We start from the raw sequence: 12,206 nt of genomic DNA, 5'->3' as shown, positions 1-12,206 counted from the left end.
CACCCGGCCCTTCTAATCCCTGAACTTTAGGAAGCCAAGGTGGGTGGATCACCTGAGGTCAGGAGTGCAAGGCCAGCCTGGTCAACATTGTGAAACCCCATCTCTACTAAAAATACAAAAATTAGCCGGGCATGGTGGTGCATGCCTTCAATCCCAGCTACTCAGGATGCTGAGAGGCAGGAGGATCGTTTGAACCCGGGAGACAGAGGTTGCAGTGAGCCGAGATCATGCCACTACACTCCAGCCTGAGTGACAGAACGAGACTCCATCTCAAAAAATAAAATAAAATAAAATATTAAAAAGTCCACTTTCTCTTTGGGAGGCCGAGACGGGCGGATCACAAGGTCGGGAGATCGAGACCATCCTGGCTAACCTGGTGAAACCCCGTCTCTACTAAAAAAATACAAAAAACTAGCCAGGCGTGGTGGCGGGCGCCTATAGTCCCAGCTACTCGGGAGGCTGAGGCAGGAGAATGGCGTGAACCCGAAAGGCGGAGCTTGCAGTGAGCTGAGATCCGGCCACTGCACCAGCCACTGCACTCCAGCCTGGGCGACAGAGTGAGACTCCGTCTCAAAAAAAAAAAAAAAAAAAAAAGGCCACTTTCTCAGAGAAGTCTCTGCTGGCCAACCTATCCAAAATTTCAACATCTTCCCTGATCCTACTTTATTTTTCTCATTATTTTCTTTGTTATCTGTCTTCCTTAACCAGAATTTAATCTCTAGGAAGGGCAGGAATTTTTGTTTTTTAATTTTTATCTGTTTTGTTCACAACTACATTGGTTACAAGAGCCCAGAGTAAATGCTCCATAAGTATTTACTTATTGAATGAATGAATGCATGAATGAATGAATGAATGAACCTACTGTGTATACTGGGCACTTTTATGATAAAGAAGGAAAGTCTTGTTTTGTTTAAACAGGATCTTGCTCTGTCGCTCAGGCTGGAGTACAGTGGCACAATCACAGCTCACTGCAGCCTTGAACTCTTGGGCTCAAGTGATCCTCCCACCTCAGCTTCCAGAGTAGCTGGGACTACAGGCATGTGTCACCATGCCCAGCTAATTTTTTTTTTTTTTTGGTAGAGAGAGAGTCTCACTATGTTGCCCAGGCTGGTCTTGAACTCCTGGGCTCAAGCGATCCGCCTGCCTTGGCCTCCCAAAGTGTTGGGATTACAGGCGTGAGCCACCACGGCCCAGCCTGGAAAGTCTTAAAATAATTTTGTAAACCTGACAGATTTCCAGCTGGGAGGCAGGGGAGATAACGAGGCCAACTTTCCCCTCATGTGGACATATCTAAAATAACTCTGGGGTACAAGGAGAGAACATCTAGAATGACGCTTGGACAGCAAGAGACTAGGGCCATGGGCCCACAACTCATACATTAACAGTTTCTTTGACTGGCTTATTTCATATGGAGACACAGAAGACAGGGTGAATGCGAGACAACTTTCTGACTACCAGGACTGCCTTCTGATCCAAGCTCAGTGTCAGTTTAAACTTTGCGAAATTGGCCGGGCACGGTGTCTCACACCTGTAATCCCAGCACTTTGGGAGGCCGAGGTGGGTAGATCACCTGAGGTCAGGAGTTCGAGACCAGCCTGCCCAACATGGTGAAACCCTGCCTCTACTAAAAATACAAAAAATTAGCTGGGTGAGGTGGCGGGTACCTGTAATCCCAGCTACTCAGGCGACTGAGGCAGGAGAATTGCTTGAACCTGGGAGGCAGAGGTTGCATTGAGCTGAGATCTCACCACTGTACTCCAGCCTGGACGACAAAAGAAACTCCATCTCAAAAAAAAAAAAAAGTGCAAAATTACATAGCATTTTAAGCTTCACTTCCCTCTTCTGTAAAATACGATGACACCACCTTCTTATGTGTAAGGATTCAGTGAGATAAAATGTGAAAGTGGCTGGGAACCACAGCTCACGCCTGTAATCCCAGCACTTCGGGATGCTGAGGTGGAAAGATCACTTGAGGCCAGGAGTTTGAGACCAGCCTGGGTAATAGCAAGACCCTGTCTCTACAAAAAATTATTATTTTTTTTTTTGAGACGGAGTCTCACTCTCTAGTCCAGGCTGGAGTGCAGTGGTGCGATCTTAGCTCACTGCAACCTCTGCCTCCTGGATTCAAATGGTTCTCCTGCCTTAGCCTCCTGAATAGCTGGGACTACAGGCATGTGCCACCACACCCGGCTAATTTTTTTGTATTTTTAGTAGAGACGGGGTTTCGCCATGTTGGCCAGGCGAGGTTAGATCAAACTCCTAACCTCAAGTGATCCATCCGCCTCACCCTCTCAAAGTGCTGGGATTACAGGAGTGAGCAACCGAGCCCAGCCAAAAACTTAATTAAAAAAAAAAAAAAAAAAACAGGTCGGGTGTGGTGGTTCACACCTGTAATCCCAGCACTTTGGGAGGCTGAGGTGGGCGGATCATGAAGTCAGGAGATTGAGACCATCCTGGCTAACACGGTGAAACTGTCTCTACTGCCGGGCGCGGTGGCTCACGCCTGTAATCCCAGCACTTTGGGAGGCCGAGGCGGGCGGATCACAAGGTCAGGAGATCGAGACCACGGTGAAACCCCGTTTCTACTAAAAATACAAAAAATTAGCCGGGCGCGGTGGCGGGCGCCTGTAGTCCCAGCTACTCAGGAGGCTGAGGCAGGAGAATGGCGTGAACCCGGGAGGCGGAGCTTGCAGTGAGCCGAGATTGCGCCACTGCACTCCAGCCTGGGCGACAGAGTGAGACTCTGTCTCAAAAAAAAAAAAAAAAAAAAGAAACTGTCTCTACTTAAAAAAAATACAGGCCAGGCGCGGTGGCTCAAGCCTGTAATCCCAGCACTTTGGGAGGCCGAGACGGGCGGATCACGAGGTCAGGAGATCGAGACCATCCTGGCTAACACGGTGAAACCCCGTCTCTACTAAAAAATACAAAAAACTAGCCGGGCGAGGTGGCTGGCGCCTGTAGTCCCAGCTACTCGGGAGGCTGAGGCAGGAGAATAGCGTAAACCCGGGAGGCGGAGCTTGCAGTGAGCTGAGATCCGGCCACTGCACTACAGTCTGGGTGACAGAGCGAGACTCCGTCTCAAAAAAAAAAAAAAAAAAAAAAAATACAAAAAAATTAGCTGGGCGTGGTGGCAGGCACCTGTAGTCCCAGCTACTCGGGAGGCTGAGGCAGGAGAATGGCGTGAACCTGGGAGGCAGAGTGTGTAGTGAGTGGAGACTACGCCACTGCACTCCAGCCTGGGTGACAGAGCGAGACTCCGTCTCAAAAAAAAAAAAAAGAAAAAGAAAAAAAACAAACCCAGATGTGGTGGCATGTGTCCACGGTCCTAGCTACTTGGGAGGCTGAGGCAGAAGATTGCTTGAGCCCAGGAGTTTGAGGCTACAGTGAGTTATGATCACACCACTGCATTCCAGCGTGGGGGAAAGAATGAGGTCCTATCTCAAAAGAAAAAAAAGAAAGAAAAAGAAAAAAAATGTGAAAGCATATGTCGTTCCCTGGCACACACTAGGTGTTTGATGCTTATCAATTTCAATTTCCCTCTCTGTCCTTTCCTTGGGAAGCTACTTCTCCCTCTTGTAAGAGGCTCTTGTTACTCAAGTTTGAAGTTATATTGTCTGTTGGTTTCATCTTTTAAAAAATGGGAAGTTGTGGCTGTGTGTGGTGGCTCACGCTTGTAATCCCAGCACTTTGGGAAGCTGAGGCAGGCTGATCGCCTGAGGTCAGAAGTTCAAGACCAGCCTGGCCAACATGGTGAAACCCCGTCTCTACTAAAAATACAAAAATTAGCCGGGTGTGGTGGCAGGTGCCTGTAATCCCAGCTACTCAGGAGGCTGAGGCAGGAGAATCGCTTGAACCCAGGAGGCAGAGGTTGTAGTGAGCGGAGATCGTGCCATTGCACCCCAGCCTGGGTGACAAGAGCAAGACATCATCTCAAAAAGAAAAAAAAAAAAAGGCGGGGGACAGTTTAAGCTGGGCACGGTGGCTCACGCTTGTAATCCCAGCATATTGGGAGGCCAAGGCGGACGGGTCACCTGAGGTCTTGAGTTCAAGAACAACCTGGCCAACATGGTGAAACTCTGTCTCTACTAAAAATAAAAAATTAGCCGGCTGTGGTGGCACACACCTGTAGTCCTAGCTACTGGGGAGGCTGAGGCAGGAGAATCACTTGAACCTGGGAGGCGGAGGTTGCCGTGAGCCAAGATCGCACCACTGCACTCTCACCTGTGCGACAGAGAGTCCGTCTCGAAAGAAAAAAAAACGGGGGGGGGAGTTTCTCTTTGAACTTAAGGTTTCATTTGTTCTGATATGTATTTTAATCCCTTAAGCAAAGAGATAAAGGAGGATGTTAGAGAAAACTGGTGAGAAGGAGTTGGGGGCAGGCGCTGCTTTAGGTTTACTCTTGGGTAGAGAACCCAGAACCTGAAGGAGCTGCCAGCGGAGGCTCTGGGTCCCGACCATGCACTTCTTCAGCCCCAGATGTTTCAAAAAGCACAGTGCCAAGCACAGGGACCCTGGAATCAGCCCCTGTCGGCTTGAAATCCTGGGTCTGCCTGTTACTCTGTGGCCTTTGGCACATTACTCAGGCATGGACCTCGGCTTTCTTTTGTTTTGTATTTTAGACGGAGTCTTACTCTGTCACCCAGGCTGAAGTGCAGTGGCATGATCTTGGCTCACTGCAACCTCTGCCTCCCAGGTTCAAGCAATCCGCCTAAGCCTCCCAAGTAGCTGGAATTACAGACGTGCACCACCATGTATGGCTAATTTTTGTATTTTTAGTAGAGATGAGATTTCGTCACGTTGGCCAGGCTGGTCTCAAGCTCCTGACCTCAAGTGATCTGCCCGCCTCAGCCTCCCAAAGTGCTGGGATAACAGGCGTTAGTCACTGCGCCTGGCCATTGGCTCCAATTAAAAAAAAAAGAAGAAGAAGAAGAAGAAACACTCTGCCAGTTGAAACACATTTCCCGGTTGCATCTGTCAGTCTGTGACCTCTTCTTAGGAAACCAAGAGAGATACGGTTAGAGAGGTGGGCTTGAGCCAGGTTTCAAATCGCCTTGAATGCCAAGCTAAGGAGTTTTGACTTGAACTTACAGGCAGTGAGCAAATCACTAAAAGGTGTTTTTGGAATGAGGGGTGGCCTGAGGCAAAGATTTGGGGACTCCTTGTAGTAGAGTTTCATGTGAAATAAAGGGAGAGGCAGGCAGGGTTGCAGGTTGTTGCAACCACACAGGTTTGCGACACACGTTTGCGGCAGTACGGCCAAGAGAGGACTAGAAAGACAGGTTGGATGAAAAAGATGAAGCATAAAAGTATGGTCAGGAGAGGACGAGGGAAGCAGCTGGAAAGCAGGAGAGAAAAACTGAGGTTCCAATTTGAGAATGAACCCTCTCTCGGGAGAAGGAGGGGTCAGGCAGTCTGATGCTGGTAGTGCTGAATTTGAGAAGCTGGCCCAAAAATCTGGTCTTGATCGCAACACGGAGAGGGGCCTGAGCTCCTCGGTGCAGCCCCAGCTCCGCTACTCGCTGCTGGGCGACCTTGGACGAGCCCGTGTCTAAATCAGCCTTGATAAAGGAGTCGCCTCTAAGGAGAAACTGGGATCCCCTCCTTCCCAGGCTGGCGCTAGGGAGGGTGGAGGATGGAAGGAGCGGATCCTTCCTCCTCCCCTCACCCCCGGCAGCTCGGGGTCTACAGCGGGGCTGGGAGGTGGCCCTTCCAGAAGAGGCAGGAGACGGCCGCTCCCTCGGCCAGCCTCCGGCCGCCTGGGCTCCACTGGGACGAGCAGCCGAGGTCCTGGAAGACTCGCGCCCCATGGCCCCCGGGGACAGCCGCGGCCCTCTCTTTGCTTCCTCAGCGCCTTGTCCTCCCTTGCGGGAATTCGGGAGTCAGGGATGCCTTTGGGGAATCCCTTCCCCTCCTTCGGTTCTCGGCACGGCCTCTGAGCACAGAAGCCCGGGCCGCCTGGGTCCAGCCGCCAGCCCGGGAATCCGCAGGTCAGGAGCAGTAGCCGGAGCCGCAGCTGGACCCAGGCCGGAAGTGCGGCGCCCTCCGCGGGCCTCTCTAGGAGTGGAGGCGCCCGCGTCTCAGTGGGAATAACCCCTTCAGCTCCGGGAGGCCGTCGCCGCGGGAGGTGTTCACTCGCTTTCTTTCTGAGAAGGGCCGAATGATAGCCGCTAGTCCCTCTGGAGACATTTGGAGGATTGAGTGCCTGTAACAGCGCAGGGCCCAAGGCCTGGGTTTCCATCCCTGATCTGCCTCATGGCTGAGCTCCTCGGACAAGTTATTCAACCTCTCTGAATCACAGCTTTCTTCCTCGCAAGGGGTTGCTGTAAGGATTCCATGAATTAATGCATGTGCAGCACTCAGAAGAGAGGCTGGACCCGGCGTGGTGGCGCGCGCCTGTGCAGCGCTGGGAGGCCAAGGCGGGAGGATAGCGTGAGCCCAGGGGCTTGAGGCTGCAGTGAGTTATGATCCCACCACTGCATTGCAGCCTGGGTGACAGTGACACACTGTCTGGAGGGAAAAAATAAATAAATAAAAAGCTAGATATCATTTTTTTCATTGTTTATACTCTGCTACAAAAGAACTTTTGGTGGAGGGTCACGTTTGAGACATGAGAATAAGAAACATGATAAAAATCATACTAATAACTGCTATTTACTGAGAGCCTTCTGTGTGCTAGGTTCCTTATACACCTTATCTCTATAACCTCAGAGCAATTCTGTGAAGGGAATGTTAATATTATTCCCATTTTATGGATTAAGAAACGGATTAGGCCGGGCGTGGAGGCTCACGCCTGTAATCCCAGCACTTTGTGAGGCCGAGGCGGGTGGATCACGAGGTCAGGAGTTCAAGACCAGCCTGGCCAAGATGGTGAAACCCCGTCTCTACTAAAAGTATAAAAATTAGCCATGTGCGGTGGTGGGCGCCTGTAATCCCAGCTACTCGGGAGGCTGAGGCAGGAGAATCACTTGAACCCGGGGGGTAGAGGTTGCAGTGCGCGGAGATCGCACCACTCCACTCCAGCCTGGGCGACAGAGTGAGACTCCGTCTCAAAGAAAAAAAAAAAAAAAAAAAAACACACAGGTTAATGGCCAGGCGCGGTGGCTCATGCCTATAATCCCAGCACTTTGGGAAGCCGAGGCGGGCGGATCACTTGGTCAGGAGTTCGAGACCAGCCTGGCCAATATAGTAAAACCCCATCTCTACTAAAACTACAAAAATTAGCCAGGCATGGTGGCACACATCTGTAGTCCCAGCTACTCGAGAAGCTGAGGCAGGAGAATCACTTGAACCCGGAAGGCAAGGTTATGGTGAGATGAGATCTTGCCACTGCACTCCAGCCTGGGCAACAGAGCAAGACTCTGTATCAAAAAATAAATAAATAAATAAAGCCAGGCACAATGGCTCATGCCTATAATCCCAGCACTATGGGAGGCCGATGGAGGCGGATCACTTGAGTTCAGGAATTCAAGACCAGCCTGGTCAACACAGTGAAACCCTGTCTCTACTAAAAATAAAAAAAAAATAGCAAATTAACCAGGCGTGATGGTGGGCGCCTGTAATCCCAGCTAGTCGGCAGGCTGAGGCACGAGAATCACTTGAAACAAAAAGGCGAGGTTTCAGTGAGCCGACATTGCACCACTGCACTCCAGCCTGGGTGACAAGAGCGAAACTGTCTCAAAAAAAGAAAAAAAAAAAAAAAAAAGGTTGGGTGCAGTGGCTCACACCTGTAATTCCAGCACTTTGGGAGGCCAAGGCGGGTGGATCACGAGGTCACAAGTTCAAGACCAGCCTGGCCGAGATGGTGAAACCTCGTCTTTACTAAAAAAAAAATAGAAAAATTAGCCAGGCGTGGTGGCAGGCACCTGCAATCCCAGCTGCTCAGGAGGATGAGGCAGGAGAATTGCTTGAACCCAGTGGGCAGAGGCTGCAGTGAGCCGATCACACCACTGCACTCCAGCCTGGGTGAAAGAGTGAGACTCCATCTCAAAAAAAAAAAAAAAAAAAAAAACAAAGATAAATAAATAACAGGTTAATAACTGAGTATATGTCAGAGTCTGATTTGAACTCAAAACCACCTGATTCCAGAGTCCACAATTTTCCCTCTCCTCTGCACTGAATCTCCATTTGGGAAACTTTTTCTGGGAATTCCAAACTAAAACATCAAACTTGAACGTTTAGTTAGTTCAAAGCTGTGCTAAATCACCTAATTCCTACAACAGGATGAAAATTAATCATGAATGGTGCTGCCCCAGAATAGACACCAACTTCATTTAAAGAAGAGCTCACACCTGTAATCCCAGCACTTTGGGAGGCCAAGGAGGGGGGATTGCTTTGGCCCAGGAGTTCCAGACCAGCCTAGGCAATGTAAGGAGACCCAGTCACTACAAAGGAAAAAAAGCTAGCTGTCATGGCCTGCACCTGTGGTCCCAACTACTCAGGAAGCTGAGTGGGAGGATCACCTGAGCCCAGGAGGTCGAGGCTGCAGTGAGATATAGTCATGCCACCACACTCCAGCCTTGGTGACAGAGTGAAACCCTGTCTTAAAAAAAAAAAAAAGAAGAAGAAGAAGAAGAAGAGGATCTTGTGACCTTGAAATGAAGCAAGTTTTTAGACAAAAACAGAAAGCAGAAAGGCACTGAGTGTGTTTTGAGGATAAAATGAAACCATGCTCTTACCTGCAAGAACAGTTACCATTCGGCCTCCCCTTTCATACAGCCTGTGGAGACTTGGAAGAGCAGATCTTCCAGCGCGGCCTTTCTTCCTGCTTCCACTGCTCAAGGGCTCTCTGGGCAGATTCCACTCCAGTGTTTAGAACTAAAGCGTTTAGTACTAAAGTCTCCAGCATTTAGTACTAGAGCTCCAGCGTTTAGTACTAAAGGCTCACAGAGTTTGTGGAGGCCTGGAGGAAATGGCTTGTCTTGTCTTCTTTTCATTCCCTGTGGAGCCTGAACCCTAGAGACTTAGCAACTCGACAGTCATGGAGGAGGGAAGGCCAGAGAGTAGGGGGTACCCTGGGGTGAGAACTTTCTCATAGCCATGCCCTTGGCCATGCTTCTGGCTCTGCCTGGTGTAAGCTTTGAGGGGCAGGGCACTGTCCATCTCGTCACCTCCTCATCCTAACCCTGAGAACAGTGTGGGGCTTTTTCAGGAGGACTCTACAGGTTGTGGTTTAGTCAGGACTGGAACCCAGATTTCTTACCTGCTGGCTGAGGGCTTCACGTTGCATCAGATTCTCTCTGGTGGCTGGGTGTGGTGACTCACGCCTGTAATCCCAGCACTTTGGGAGGCTGAGGTGGGCAGATTATCTGAGGTCAGGAGTTCATGACCAGCCTGGCCAACATGGTGAAACCCCATCTCTACTAAAAATACAAAATTAGCAGAGCATGGTAGCAGGCACCTGTAATCCCAGATACTCCAGCCTGGGCAAAAAGAGTGAAACTCCGTCTCAAAAAAAAAAAAATTCTCTCTGGTGTACACCGGCCAGGGCAGCGAATGTCTCACAGAAGGTACACGAGGGTACCAAGAGGAGTACGACATGTCCCTGGATTCAAAGACCATGCACACTTTTTTTCTTTTTTTAGAAAAAGACAGGGTCTCACTCTGTCCCCCAGGCTGGAGTGCAGTGGTGCGATCATGGCTCCCTGCAGTCTTGACTTTCCAGGTTGAAGCAATCCTCCAACCTCAGCCTCCCAAGTAACTGGGACCACAGGTACCTGCCACCATGTCTGGCTAAGTTTTGTATTTTTTAGTAGAGACAGGGTCTCACTATCTTGCCAGGGCTGGTCGTGAACTCCTGGGCCCAAAGTAATCCTCTGCAGGATTATCTGAGGTCAGGAGTTCGTGACCAGGCTGGTGACGAAGTGCAGTGGAGATCGCCCCACTGCACTCCAGCCTGGGCAGTAGAGTGAGACTCCATCAGAAAAAAGAAAAAGAGAGAGAGAGAAAGAAAAAGAATTCACATGGTTAAAAGAAATTCAAACTGTATAAAAAGGTAGATGTATAAAAAAAGCAAGATTCCCTCCTGCTTCTGCCCAGCCCCTTCCCTTTCCCTCTCCTGAATTGAGCCGTTACCAATTTGTCGTGTCTTTCTGAGCTAGTCCAGGCATATGCAAGGATCTCCTTTTAGAAAGCAGAAAATGGATGGCACACGGTAATACTTGCTTTTCCCCTTGCATTTTTCACATCAGCACCTATTTTGGAGAATGTTTCATGTCAGTTTCTACATAGCTGCTTTTATTTTCAAAGCCAAGTGTTCCATTATATGGATATGCTATGATTTATTTAATCAACTCTCCTATGGTGGACATAGGTTATTTTCAATCTTTTGCTATAAAAACATTTCAGTGGAAATTGCAGTATGTAAATACATCTCCATGTGCATGTGTGACCATGCCTGTGGGATCTAGAAGTGGAATTGCTGCATCAAAGGGTATGGTTTTTGAATTTTGAATTTTGATCGGTGTAGCCAAATCTTTCTTCAAAGAGGAAGTGCACATGTATACTCTTACTAATGTTTGAGAGTGCCTCTTTCTCCACATAGTAGATAAACTATTTGTATTTGATAACTTCTTAGGTTAAAAATAGTACTTCAGGCTGGGCGCGGTGGCTCACACCTGTAATCCCAGCACTTTGGAAGGCCAAGGCGGGTGGATCGCCAGAGGTCAGGAGTTCGAGACCAGCCTGGGTAACATGGTGAAACCCTGTCTCTACTAACAATACAAAAATTAGCCGGGTGCATGTGCCTGTAGTCCCAGCTACTCAGGAGGCTGAGGCAGAAAGATTGCTTGAGCCCAGAAGGCGGAGGTTGCACAGAGCTGAGATCCCGCCACTACATTCCAACCTGGGCAACAGAGCAAGACTCTGTCTCAAAAAAAAAAAAAAAAAAAAAAAAAAAGTGAGTGGTGAGTCTGTGAGTGCAAAAATTAGCCGGTTGTGGTGGTGTGTGCCTGTAGTCCCAGCTACTCGGGAGGATGAGGTGGGAGGACTGCTTGACCCTTGGGAGGTCCAGGCTGCAGTGAGCTAGGATTACACCACTGCACTCCATCCTGGGCAACAGAGTGAAGACCTGTCTCAAAAAATGAATAAATAAATAAAGCCACTATTACAAATCATATTTCCCAGCCTTAAACAATCCCAGTAGAGGATCTAGAGAATGTCAAATTTTAAGCACTGGTTAGGCCAGGTGTGGTGACTCATGCCTATAATCCCAGCACTTTGGGAGACCGAGGCAGGTGGATCACCAGAGGTCGAGAAGTTCAAGACCAGCCTGGCCAAAGTGGTGAAACCCTGTCTCTACTAAAAATACAAAAATTAGGCCAGACACGGTTGCTCATGCCTATAATTCCAGCACTTTGAGAGGCTGAGGTGGGCGGATCACGAGGTCAGGTTCGAGACCAGCCTGGCTAACATGGTGAAACCCTGTCTCTACTAAAAATGCAAAAATTAACTGGGCATGGTGGCACGCACCTGTATTCCCAGCTACTTGGGAGGCTGAGGCAGGAGAATCACTTGAACCCGGGAGGCAGAGGTTGCAGCGAGCCGAGAGATCACGCCACTGCACACCAGCCTGGGCAACACAGCAAGACTCTCACACACTTACACATACACACACACACACACATAAAAAAATTTAAAAAAAGCACTGGTGAAGTCTAAGAAAAACCAGGACAACATGTGACTTTTGACCCTATGGGGTTACTCCATAGATACACAGTATCTCCTCCCTGCTCAGCTCCAGGGGCCATTCAGAGAGAATGAAACACAGTGGCCCTAGAAACATCCAACCAGTAAGAAGATGGTTTCTGTTTCATACTCTTAAGAGAGTAGTATTTGGAGGTTTTGTTGTTTGTTTGCTGTTTTACTTCTTTTCTCGTTTGTAGAGATAGGGTCTCACTGTGTCACCCAGGCTAGAGTGCAGTGGCACAGTCATAGCTCACTGCAGCCTCCAATTCCTGGGCTCGATCCTCCCACCTCAGCCTCCCCAGGTGCTGAGATTGTAGGCATGAGCCACTGCACCCAGCCTGCTTTTGTACTCTTAGTGCTATCCACTAGGTCTGGAGCAAGCCTGCCTATAGGGGCAGTCAAGCTACACTGGTGTTAAGCTGGTCTAGCTTCAGGTCATCTGTCAGGCCCTCTCCTTTTTTTCTCAGAAGTTTAGGTTCTCGTTATGTTGCCCAGGCTGGTCTTGAACTCCTGGCCTCAAGTTC

The 12,206-nt window shown here is 49.3% G+C and overlaps 1 long non-coding RNA gene across 1 annotated transcript in view; it reads right to left on the bottom strand.

Annotated features, from left to right (window-relative positions):
* Positions 1–2,752: 2,752 nt before the first annotated feature.
* LOC139359863 (uncharacterized) overlaps positions 2,753–12,206 on the bottom strand; it is a 21,459-nt gene continuing 12,005 nt past the window's right edge. The window contains exons 2-3 of the long non-coding RNA XR_011616378.1: positions 8,676–10,190; positions 2,753–3,434 (exon numbers count right to left, since the gene is read on the bottom strand). This is a non-coding gene — a long non-coding RNA (uncharacterized lncRNA). The remainder of the gene's footprint in view (positions 3,435–8,675; positions 10,191–12,206) is intronic.

This window comes from Macaca nemestrina, chromosome 18 (assembly GCF_043159975.1).
Source record: "Macaca nemestrina isolate mMacNem1 chromosome 18, mMacNem.hap1, whole genome shotgun sequence".
In the NCBI taxonomy this organism is placed as follows: domain Eukaryota; kingdom Metazoa; phylum Chordata; class Mammalia; order Primates; family Cercopithecidae; genus Macaca; species Macaca nemestrina.
This window is presented reverse-complemented; position numbering and strand designations above follow the sequence as displayed.